Source organism: Spinacia oleracea, chromosome 3 (assembly GCF_020520425.1).
Source record: "Spinacia oleracea cultivar Varoflay chromosome 3, BTI_SOV_V1, whole genome shotgun sequence".
In the NCBI taxonomy this organism is placed as follows: Eukaryota; Viridiplantae; Streptophyta; class Magnoliopsida; order Caryophyllales; family Amaranthaceae; genus Spinacia; species Spinacia oleracea.
In genome coordinates this window covers 136624966-136636902 of record NC_079489.1, presented here as the reverse complement: position 1 = coordinate 136636902, position 11937 = coordinate 136624966, and the positions used below count along the sequence as shown (strand labels likewise).

The window sequence follows — 11937 nt, the reverse complement described above, 5'->3', positions numbered from 1 at the left end:
ATTCAAGTCTAGGTCATAAATTTACAATTTTTATGGTGGTTTTTAATCATAGGTATCTAATTAAATTATAATTAATTATGAAAATCAAATTAATTCTAAATTATTCTAATTTTCAACAAATTAATCATAATTACAAATTAGATTGCATAATTAACAAGGCTAGGCATTCAAACTTGTTAAACATATACAGTAGGTCAATCAAAAATTCAAGATTTATGAACAAGAATCGCAAATATTTAATTTAACATCTTAAATTTACGAAATTTTGCATTCGAAAAACTAAAACCTTCGAAAAGTCATAGTTAGGCTTCGAATTTGAGAATTCTGGGTTCGGCAGAATGCCTTTTACATGCGGAATTGACACAAAAATCACTCGATTTGGATGAGTAACGAAGAAACTGCCGAAAAACTGCGTACGTATAATTAAATAAACGCAATTTGCAATTAATTAACAATTACGAAAATTAATCACCCCTTTTAATTCTTGCAAATTTGTAATATTTAACCATGTTCATGCAATTTAGATTATGAAAATAATAAGAGGCTCGTGATACCACTGTTAGGTTATGATACATATGACAATTCATAAATCATGCGGAAACAACCATTAAGCCAGGAATGCATATTATTTACACATAATCATTTAGCATAGTTTAGATGCATACTCTTTGTTGCGTGCCTTCCCTAGCTGCGCCCGAACCGAACAAGAACAAGTCTTTAGGACTCCAAGTGTCGTCCCTCCGTAGATAGTCCACAGCACGTCCGGATCCGCCTTAAGATTGACCAACTAGAATCGCCCTTAAGGTACTATTAATTTTCGGCACTTTTAGGCAAATGTGTGACTGAATTTTTCTCTCAAAAACTCACTTTGAATACTTGAAAACTCGTTGTAAATATGTGACCCTAGGCACTTATTTATAGAGTTTACGGAAAGGAATTATAATCCTATTAGAATACAAATGTATTTAATTACAACCCTACTAGGATTCTAATTAAACAAAGTTTATCTATTAGGATTAGATTTAATCATATTACGAATCCCGGTAGCCTTAGGATTCCGAGTAACACACAGGAGTGGCGCACAAGCACCGCACGCCCGCACGCAGGCCTTGCGGCCCACGCCGAGCGCACAGCGCAAGGCCCACTGCCGCAGCCTTGCCCGCGCGCGCGCCCAAGCTACGGCTGGGCCTGGCTTTAGCGCTGGGCCTGGTCGTATGCTTGGCGTGTGGTTGTTGCGCTTGGCTTGCTGGGCGATGGCCCGGCTTCGTGCTGGGCCTTCGTCTGGCAGGCCTCGTCCGATGCTAATTCGTACGATACGCTTCCGATTAAATTCTCGATTCCGGAATTCATTTCCGATACGAACAATATTTAATATTTCCGATTCCGGAATTGATTTCCGTTTCGAACAAATATTTAATATTTCCGTTTCCGGAATTATTTTCCGATTCCGATAATATTTCCGATTCTGACAATATTTCCGTTTCCGGCAATATTTCCGATTCCGGCAATATTTCCATTTCCGATAATATTTTTCGATACGTACCATGTTTCCGTTTCCGGCAACATCTACGACTTGGATAATATTTATATTTCCGATACGATCCATATTTCCGTTTCCGGCAATATCATCGTTTCCGGAGTATTCTTTTCTTGCCTATGACGATCTCAGCTCCCACTGAAACCAAGATCCGTCGATTCCGAATATCCATAGATGGAGTATTTAATGCCATTAAATACTTGATCCGTTTACGTACTATTTGTGTGACCCTACGGGTTCAGTCAAGAGTAAGCTGTGGATTAATATCATTAATTCCACTTGAACTGAAGCGGCCTCTAGCTAGGCATTCAGCTCACTTGATCTCACTGAATTATTAACTTGTTAATTAATACTGAACCGCGTTTATTAGACTTAACATTGAATGCATACTTGGACCAAGGGCATTATTTCCTTCAGATCCGAATCTTCACATTCAGTCCTTCATCCAATATTGTTCCACCATCAAGCAAAAGGGATTGACTCCGGAGCAGACTATGGAGATACTTTTCCCGTTCTCTTTGAGTGGGAAAGCTAAACTGTGGATTAATGGGTTGAATCGGGCGGCTTTGAAAATCACTAATTGGGAGTGCTTGGCTCTTGCTTTTTATGTTAAATATTTTCCACCTGAGAAAACGTCTCGTCTGAGGGGTCAGATATTAGGTATATCACAACAAGCAGATGAGAGTTTGTTTGAGGTCTGGGAGAGATTCAAGGATTTGCAAAGAGAGTGCCCGCACCATGGTTTGGAAGATTGGTTCTTGATTCAGCAGTTTTATAATGGTCTGGGCAATGAGTCTAGATGTTTGTTAGATTCGGCTGCCAGTGGGAGGTTCATGCAACTTGAGGTGCCTAGAGCTATGGAGGTGATTGAGGAGATAACCATTCACAATGCCCAGTATGGGAATCCTAGAGGTCTATCTAATAGGGGTGGTAAGCATGATTTAAATTCTATTGAACAATTAACTGCCCAATTGACTGCTTTACACTATAAGTTTGATAATATGCAAGCAGCCAATGCTCAATCTGCCCAACCTGCTAGTGTAGCTGCTATGAGTGCCCAACCTGCTACTGTTTGTGAAAGTTGTGGAATGTCTGGTCATTATGCACAGGAATGTAGGAGCTCTGTTGAACAATGTAACGCATTTCAATCCTACAAACAAAATAACCCATTCTCCAATTCTTACAATGAAGGCTACAAAAACAACCCTCTACTATCCTACAGGAGCAACAATATCCAGAACCCTCACCAAGTCCAACATCCACCACAACAACCATACCAACCCCCACATCAACAATCCTACCAACCACGGAGCAACTACAACCAACAGTCTAGTGGACCACCTGGGTTCCCTAGATAACACACATCACCTCCACCACCACAACCTCAAGCCACACAGCCTGACCCTATGCTAGTAGAGATGAGAAACATGATGCTTCAAATGCAAAAATCTCTAAGTGAAAAGGATGCAAAGATCGATGCTCTTACTGCTCACAACAAGATCATTGACACACAGTTGGCACAGATGGCTACTACTATTGCAGGGAGGCCACCAGGCCAATTTCCTTCACAGCCCGAAAATAGGGAGACTGCTAATGCAATTACGTTGAGGAGTGGTAGGGATTATGATGGTCCTTCTATGCCGGTTGAGGTTGATTCTGGGGTGTCTGCTAGTGATCTGGTCAGTGAGGAAATCCCGAAGATAGTTATGGATGGTAAGGAAGCTGAAAAGGTAGTCAATGAGAATGAGGCTACAACTGAGGTTAAGAAGGGGGCAGATATTCAAGTACCACCTATTGCACTCCCCTTCCCAAACCGACAATTCAAGAATAAGCTAGACAAGCAGTTTGGCAGATTCTTGGAAGTGGTCAAAAATTTGCAGGTAACGATTCCTTTTACTGAATTAATTTTACAGGTTCCTGCTTATGCTAAATTCATGAACGATATTTTGACTAGGAAACGTGCTTTTTGTGAGGTAGAGACTGTAGCTTTCACTGAGGAATGTAGTGCTTATTTGCAAAACAAGTCTCCACCTAAACTTAAAGACCCCGGGAGTTTTTCCATCCCATGTAACATTGGCACTGTATTTATTGATAAGGCTTTATGTGATTTAGGTGCTAGTGTGTCTGTCATGCCTTTGTCTGTCTGTACTAAACTGAATATGGGTGAGCTTAAGGTTACTAATATCACACTACAAATGGCCGATCGTTCTGTCAAATACCCCTTAGGTGTTTTAGAGGACGTCCCTGTTAGAGTAGGTAAATTCTATATACATGTAGAATTTGTAGTACTAGACATGCAGGAGGATTCTCAAATTCCCATAATCTTAGGTAGACCCTTCCTTCACACGGCGGGGTCGGTCATTGATGTTAAAAGTGGGAAATTGACTTTGTCTGTTGGGGATGATAAGGTGACTTTTAATCTGAATAATGCCTTAAAAAGTCCCATGCTAGAGGAAGAACAATGCTATCGTATAGATGTAGTTGATTTTATTACTCGTGATAACGTCTCCCAAGTTCTCGAAAGAGATCCCTTGGAGGCAGTGCTTTGTTGTGAGTCTTCTGCAGGTGATAGCAGTTCTTGGAGTGCTGAAGTGGATGCTCTGGAGTTGGATCTTAATGGTGGAGAATCTGAGCCGGAGAGCACCAGATTGAAGAGGTTAGTTCGGCCGGTTTGTTCTGTTAAAGAGGTAAAGAAACCCGAACTTAAGCCTCTTCCTGCTAACCTTAAATATGCGTTTTTAGATGATGAACAACTTTGCCCTGTGATCGTCAGTACTGCACTTGATGCAGACCAGTTATCCCTACTTCTTATTGTGTTGAAAAGGCACAAAAAGGCCAGTGGGTATAGTATTGATGATGTAAAGGGTATTAGCCCTGACTTTTGTATGCATAGGATACATCTAGATGAAAATCATAAACCATGCATCCAACCCCAGCGTCGTTTGAACCCTGTCATGCAAGATGTTGTAAAACCTGAAGTTATGAAATTGCTTGATGCGGGTATTGTATATGCTGTGTCTGATTCTATGTGGGTGAGTCCTGTTCAGGTAGTGCCTAAGAAAGGGGGGACAACTGTGGTGAGAAATGAAAAAAATGAGTTGATACCAACTAGGGTAGTCACAGGTTGGCGCATGTGCATTGATTATAGGCGTCTTAATGTTGCTACTAAAAAAAACCATTTTCCCCTTCCCTTGATTGATCAAATGTTAGAAAGGCTAGCCTGTCACAAGTTTTTATGTTATCTGGATGGTTATTCTGGTTTCTTTCAAATTCCCATACATCCAGACGACCAGGAAAAGACCACCTTTACCTGTCCCTATGGTACCTTTGCATATCGTAGGATGTCTTTTGGTCTGTGTAATGCACCCGCTACTTTCCAACGTTGCATGATGAGTATCTTTTCTGATTTTATTGAGTCCATCATGGAAGTGATTATGGATGAATTTAGTGTCTATGGTACTTCTTTTGATTCTTGCTTGCTAAATCTGACTAAAGTCTTGAAAAGATGTGAAGAGTGTAATTTAGTCTTGAACTGGGAAAAGTGTCATTTCATGGTTACTGAAGGGGTGGTCTTGGGACATTTGATATCTGATAAGGGCATTCAGGTGGATCGAGCTAAGGTCCAAGTGATTGAACAATTGCCCCCTCCAGTTAATATGAAGGGTGTTAGAAGTTTTCTTGGTCATGCGGGATTTTATCGCCGCTTTATCAAGGATTTTTCTAAAATTGTTAAACCACTTACCCAGCTCCTCCTCAAGGATGCCCCGTTTGTGTTTACTGATGCTTGCCTTGAGGCATTTGACAGGATTAAACAGGCACTGATTTCGGCTCCCATCATTCGTTCTCTCGAATGGGATCTTCCGTTCGAGATAATGTGTGATGCAAGTGATTATGCAGTTGGGGCAGTTTTGGGTCAGAGAAAGTAGAAGGTTTTACATGCCATCTATTATGCAAGTAAGACCTTAGATGAAGCTCAAGTTAATTATGCTACTACTGAGAAGGAGCTTCTAGCCATAGTCTATGCCTTGGATAAATTCCGCACCTATCTGATTGGATCCAAGGTGATAGTCTATACTGATCATGCGGCCCTTAAGTATCTTCTCTCTAAGAAGGAAGCCAAGCCTAGGCTTATTCGATGGATACTACTGCTACAGGAGTTTGATCTAGAGATCCGCGACAAGAAAGAGGCTGAGAATGTGGTCGCAGATCACTTGTCTAGATTGAGGTATGATGATGGTAAGGGATCTACACCGATTGTTGATTCATTTCCGGATGATCATTTACTTGCACTTGCCAGTCAGTCACCATGGTTGGCAGATTTTGCTAACTACATTGTGGGGGAATTCTTCCGGCCGATCTTACATATCAACAGAAGAAGAAATTCCTACAAGATGTCCGGTTCTACTTTTGGGACGACCCTTATTTGTTTCGTGAGACTGCTGAAGGGTTGTACAAGCGTTGTATTCCAGAATGGGAAGTTCAAGGTGTTATCAGTAGGTGTCATTCTTCACCTTATGGTGGTCACCATGGACCGTCTAAAACAAACGCTAAGCTATCACAATGTGGTTTTTACTGGCCTACTATGTTCAAGGATGCACAGGCTTTTATTATGGCTTGTGATGTGTGCCAGAGGGCCGGCACTATTTCGAGGAGGTATGAGATGCCACAGAACGGGATCCTTGAGGTTGAGGTTTTCGATGTGTGGGGAATTGATTACATGGGACCATTCCCATCGTCCAAGGGTAACTTGTATATCCTTGTTGCTGTAGATTATGTGTCAAAGTGGGTGGAAGCCGTATCCTCACCTACCAACGATGCAAAGACTTTCATTTCTCTGATCAAGAAAATCATCTTTCCGAGATTCGGGGTTCCGCGCGCTTTGATTAGTGATGGAGGGTCACACTTCCATGAAAAGAATCTGGATGCGCTCCTGCACAAGTATGGGGTTTATCACCGCACTGGGCTAGCCTATCACCCTCAAACAAGTGGGCAAGTTGAGGTCTCTAACCGAGAGATCAAATCTATACTTGAGAAAGTGGTGGCAAAGTCTAGGAAGGATTGGAGCGATAAGTTGGATAATACTCTATGGGCATACAGAACCGCCTTTAAGACACCCATTGGTACTTCCCCGTATCGAATGGTGTATGGCAAGGCGTGTCACTTACCAGTAGAAATGGAGTACAAGGCTAATTGGGCAATAAAATAGCTCAACATGGATGCCAAGTTAGCCGATGAGAAGCGGTTACTTCAATTGAGTGAGCTCGATGAATTCCGACTGCAAGCTTACGATAGTGCCCGTATTTATAAGGAAAAGACCAAGAAGTCGCACGACAATTGAATTTTGCATAGAGAGTTCGCGGTGGGCGACAAGGTTCTACTATTTAACTCTAGGCTTAAGTTATTTCCTGGAAAACTCAAGTCTAGGTGGTCTGGGCCGTTCACCGTGACCATGGTTAGCAAGTTTGGGTCTGTTGAAGTAGCGAATGATAATGGTGAGCGATTTAAGGTCAACGGGCAACGTATGAAGTTGTACCATGATGGGGCTACTGTAGGAGTTGTTGAGGTACATGACCTCAACCCCTCCGCCTCATAAGCACCATATCTGAGGTAACAAGGTCGAGCGGGACCTAGAAATAAACCAGCGCTTTGCGGGAGGCAACCCGTATTTTATCGCTTTAGTAGTATAAGTTTGATTTTTGATTCTATTGTGTGTGTTTAGTTAGTATTTCCCCATACCTAAGTGTGTTTAAGTATTGTTTTTGGTGTTAGAGAGGTGAGAAGAGGGCATTACGCTGTTTGGGTGTTTAATAATGTGCAGGCCTAAAGCTCCAAGTTCGAGAAAGTGAAATTACGTACAAAGCCGAGCATGCTGCAAACCTCCCGATCCGAATCGGGCGAGGTGCGCCCGACCGGGCTCGCACGGATGAAATTAATGCAGCTTCTTTGTGCCCGATCGGGCGCAGCATGCCCGATCGGGCGATCTGGCGAGTAGAAAGCCCGAGTCAGGCGATGATCTGCCCGATCGGGCGGTGAAGGCGAGTGGTTTGCCTAATCGGGCGAAATTATTTTGCCCGATCGGGCGGTTGAGGAAAAGTTCATCGAAAGGTCAAGGAAGAATTCTGGGCAGAAAAAGTCAAGAAAACAGGCATTCGCAAATCGCCCGATCCGGATCGGGCGAGGTGCGCACGATCGGGCGCGCACAGATCAGAAGAAAAAGATCGCAAATCGCCCGATAGGGCGAGATGTTGCCCGATCGGGCGAAATGCGATTTCAGCGACAAAATCACGGGATCCCCTTTCTTTTCTTCACTTCCTCTTCATCTTCAATCTAACTTTCTCTCACTTCCTCCATTAAACCCCAACCTCCAAAAACTTCCAACTACCATATCTCCCTCAAATCTCCACCAAATTCAACAATCTTTTCACCAAAATCATCCTCTCACTATCCTCTACAACCTATACCCAACCAATTTCAGTTTGCTCCAATCTCCCCAAAACCCCCAAATTCACCCAAAAAGCTTAAAAACCTCAAAAAATTCAGATTTTCATCCATGGCAAACCGACCAAAGAGGAAATGCACAAGGGAACCAAGGAATCAGCATGAAGCTTCGACGAGCCGAGCTCGAGAGCCGACACCACCACCTTCCCCGCCGCAATTTGAGCCCGACACTGATTTTCCGGATGTCATTTTCGTTTCGGAGGGGCAACGAGCACGTTTCATCCACCTCACACTGAGGGAGGTAACCCCTACTCGCTTTATTTGCCAAAAATCTTTACATGAAATGGGTATTGAAAGTGATGTCAAGCGTGTCTTTGTTTGTGTTGGAATGAGAAATATGTATAGCATGCTCCGTCTTACATTTAGACGGTTAACTCTAGAATTTTTGAGCAGTTTCAATGTGCGTAGAGATGGTTATCGAACTGTGTCGTCGGTTCAATTTCGTTTGATGAACCGAACTTTCACCATGAGTTTAGCTGATTTTGGTAGGATTTTTGGGTTGTCTACCACCTATAGTAGGAAACCTAAGGAAACCCATAATAACTGTGAAATGTGGGGAAAGCTTACGGGTAATGCCAATCCCGGGAGTATGCAACATTTGCATGCTTCCAAGATACAACACCCGGTCCCTATTGTCTTCTACAGGTTTCTGGGATTTACGATCTTTGGTAGGGAGGAGAACCAAAATATTAGGAGTACGGAGCTTGAGATTCTAGGTGGCTACGTTTTAGAAGGGGAGGATAGCTACAAAATGAACCTTGCACACCATATGGCCTCTCAATTCTATTCCATAGCCACGTCCACCCATACTACTCGCATTACCATTGGTGGGTTGATCACCCACATAGCCATGGCCACGGTCAACTTTACTGAGGCTAACCAGACTCCAGTTCTGGGTAGCAACCTACTTGACTTGGCTTACTTTGCTGGACTCCGTCGGCTAAAGGGGGAGCATGGGTTGTTTAGGCCGGGAGCCATGTATTGGATGTTTGAGGGAAACAGGCTTTTCACCTTGCCTGACCCTCAAGGCCGCACTAGTTTCAGACCCGGTCAGGCTCATTACTTATATGTTGGATTTGAGCAAGAGCCTCAGCCTGACCCCCAGCCTCAGCCTGACCCACAGCCAGAGCCCCACCAGTACCAGCCAGAGCCTCGCACCTACTTTAGGAGGGGGCGTCGAGGGGACGCGGGGAGGCCCCAGGGTGGCCCGGTAGTAGATGAGGAGCAGGGGTCCATTCATGAGCGGTTGGGCAGACTTGAGCTCGGTTTCCATGAGTTCGCAGCTGATCACCAGAGGACCATGTTCCCATTTTACGATCAGTATGCTAGGCAGGGCTACATTGCCCCAGATTTTGAGCACCCTACCTGGTATACCTATCCCGCGGAGGGATATGGAGCTCCGGGTTCTATGGGCACCTTCACACCTACCCAGTACGGAGGGTTTAGAGCGGGTCCTAGAGGGAATGGTGGCAGAGATGATGGTGATGATGTTGATGATGATGGCGGCCAAGGCCGTCACTGATGATGATGAGGATCGAGTTGGTTCGATACCCCTTGAGCCAATGAGGACATTGTCTGATTTGGTTTGGGGGGGGGGGGGGGGGGGGTTCACATTACTTGTACATTGTAGGTATGTTTTTCTTTTCTTTTTGCATTTCTTTATTTTGGTGTGTTTCTTTGGTGTGTTTATTGCTTTGTAGAGTAGTTTATTGCTTTGAAAAAAAAATACAAAAATACGTTCCGATGAATACAATATCATGCTTCCCTGTGCCCCTTGAGCGGAAATTGTTTTGATTCTTGGTATTTGATGATGGGCTATGTAGATGTGTTAGCCATGATTTGATATTCGATTACTTTGATGCCTTAACATGAGTCAACTCCGACTAACTATTTGTGGACTTGGTGCTTGACTAGTTGACTTGGTTAGGATGTGTGATAGCTTCCTGGTGTGTCATTGATTTTTAGTATTGGTTTGCAACTGTTAGTAGTGTTTTATGACTCATATATATGCACATTGTGGAGGACGAAGGCATTTTCTCTGTTTAGGTAGCCTTCAGATGAATTTAGATATATTCGTTCCCTCTTCTTTTCTACCCATGTTGTGCTTATGCCCTTTATTCGGTGACTAGCCATATTACAAGCCTATGAAAGCCCCATTGGTTACTAGTCCCAAGCCTAGCTTGGGGGAGCTAATAGTAGTGAGGTGAGGGAGTTGTAGTGTGGTACATTTTGAGCATATTGAGTATTGAAAAGGGGAGTTTCTCTCATCATGATAGTTGTTGAAAAAATGAAAGAGGTGAGAAGAATGAAAAAAAAATGTGAAGGTTTCAAAAAGAAAAAAAAAAAGAGAGAAGAGAGATTGAAAAAAAGAAAAGAAAGAGAAAAATCTATTACTCTCGAAAAAAAAGAGTTCAAAGTATTTGTTCCAATCAAGTTTTGTAATTTCATACCCTTGTGATGATTGATTATAATTGTGAAAAAAGGCAAGAAACTATAGTGTTGGTGTTTGTTGTTTCATCATGTGTTGAGTGGGAGAGTTGTGATCATTATATTGTTCGATCATGGTTGTATTTAGGATTCATGCTCCCCAAAGCCAAGGGCTTTATGCTCACATTATATCCAAATTTACCGCACCCTTACCTAAGCCTAACATTACAAGCTTTGAAGACCTTCCGACCTTTGTGCATAGAGTCGTACTTATGTGAAAATAGTTGTTTATCAATGCAAGTTATGACATGACACATTTCGAGTCGACTACAAGGTTGAGTGTATGTTTTTCTAGACACACGAGTGTTGTGAGTTTGGGAGGGCATTGTACACTTATATGTTGGGAGAGGAGCGAACGGGTACATTTTTTATCCTCCACATAAATGAGTGACGAGTGTGTGAGCACTAGTCTTGAATTCCATTGTGCATTTGTGGTTCGCTTTGCGTGACGATTGTTAAGGTGGATTGGCGATTGAATGAATTTGTTTGGTTGACATTGATGCATGCTTGTTGGATTTTACCTCGAATTATGTTTTTCATTTTGAAATATGTTGGGGGTGAAGTTGGTCTTGTGTTCATCGATGATTTCCTTGCTTAGGGACAAGCAAGGATCTAGCTTGGGGAGGTTTGATATGCATGTTTTATATAGTATTTTTACCCCCGTCCCTTAGTACTTTTATGTGTCAAACGTGCTCTTAGGAGCCGTTTCTAGTACTAATGTGTGTTATTGAGTGTGCCTTGAGTTTCAGGTTTGATTATGAGAAATTGGTCTTTTTAGGCCCGTTTCATGTTGATCTACGCCACTATATGAGCCCGAGGAAGTTCGGGACCTCCATCGTCGACTTTCGGGAGCCTTGGATGCTTATGGTTGAGCCCCTAGAGTTAGACTCAGTGATATGGGCGAGTTATATTGAAGATTGCAAATCGCTCTGGAAGCTGAGGGCGAAATGCAACCATCGGGCGAAATTGAAGCAATTTGGACTCATCAACGCGCGCCCGATCGGGCGCAGCTCGCCCGATCCGGATCGGGCGGTCATCCGGAAGCTTATGTGGAGAGTTCGCAATCCGCCCGATCGGGCGGATTTTGGCCCGATCGGGCCAACTATCGAGTGCATCGCCCGATCGGGCGGAGCGACGCCCGATCGGGCGAAGCCAACCTCATGCACTTATGCGCGTGTTTCTTTCCGGTTTTTGGCTTGTATTTTGGGCAAACTATAAATACTAGCCCCTTATATTTTTAGAGACATCTTATTTTCTAGTTTCAAACACTTAGTTTATTTTTCCTAAGCTTAGTTTTCTCTCCAATTGTTCCAACACTTAGTTTTATTTCCAATTAAAAGTTCAAACTTTAGTATTCCATTGTTCTTCAATTAGGTATTATTTTCTTACTTTGATTTATTACTTTGTTTCAATTA

General features: G+C 43.0%; 1 non-coding gene across 1 annotated transcript; it reads right to left on the bottom strand.

Annotated features, from left to right (window-relative positions):
* Positions 1–2175: 2175 nt before the first annotated feature.
* LOC130470903 (small nucleolar RNA R71) lies at positions 2176–2282 on the bottom strand. Its single transcript, XR_008931619.1, has one exon. It is a non-coding gene; the product is annotated as a small nucleolar RNA R71 (small nucleolar RNA).
* Positions 2283–11937: the final 9655 nt, after the last annotated feature.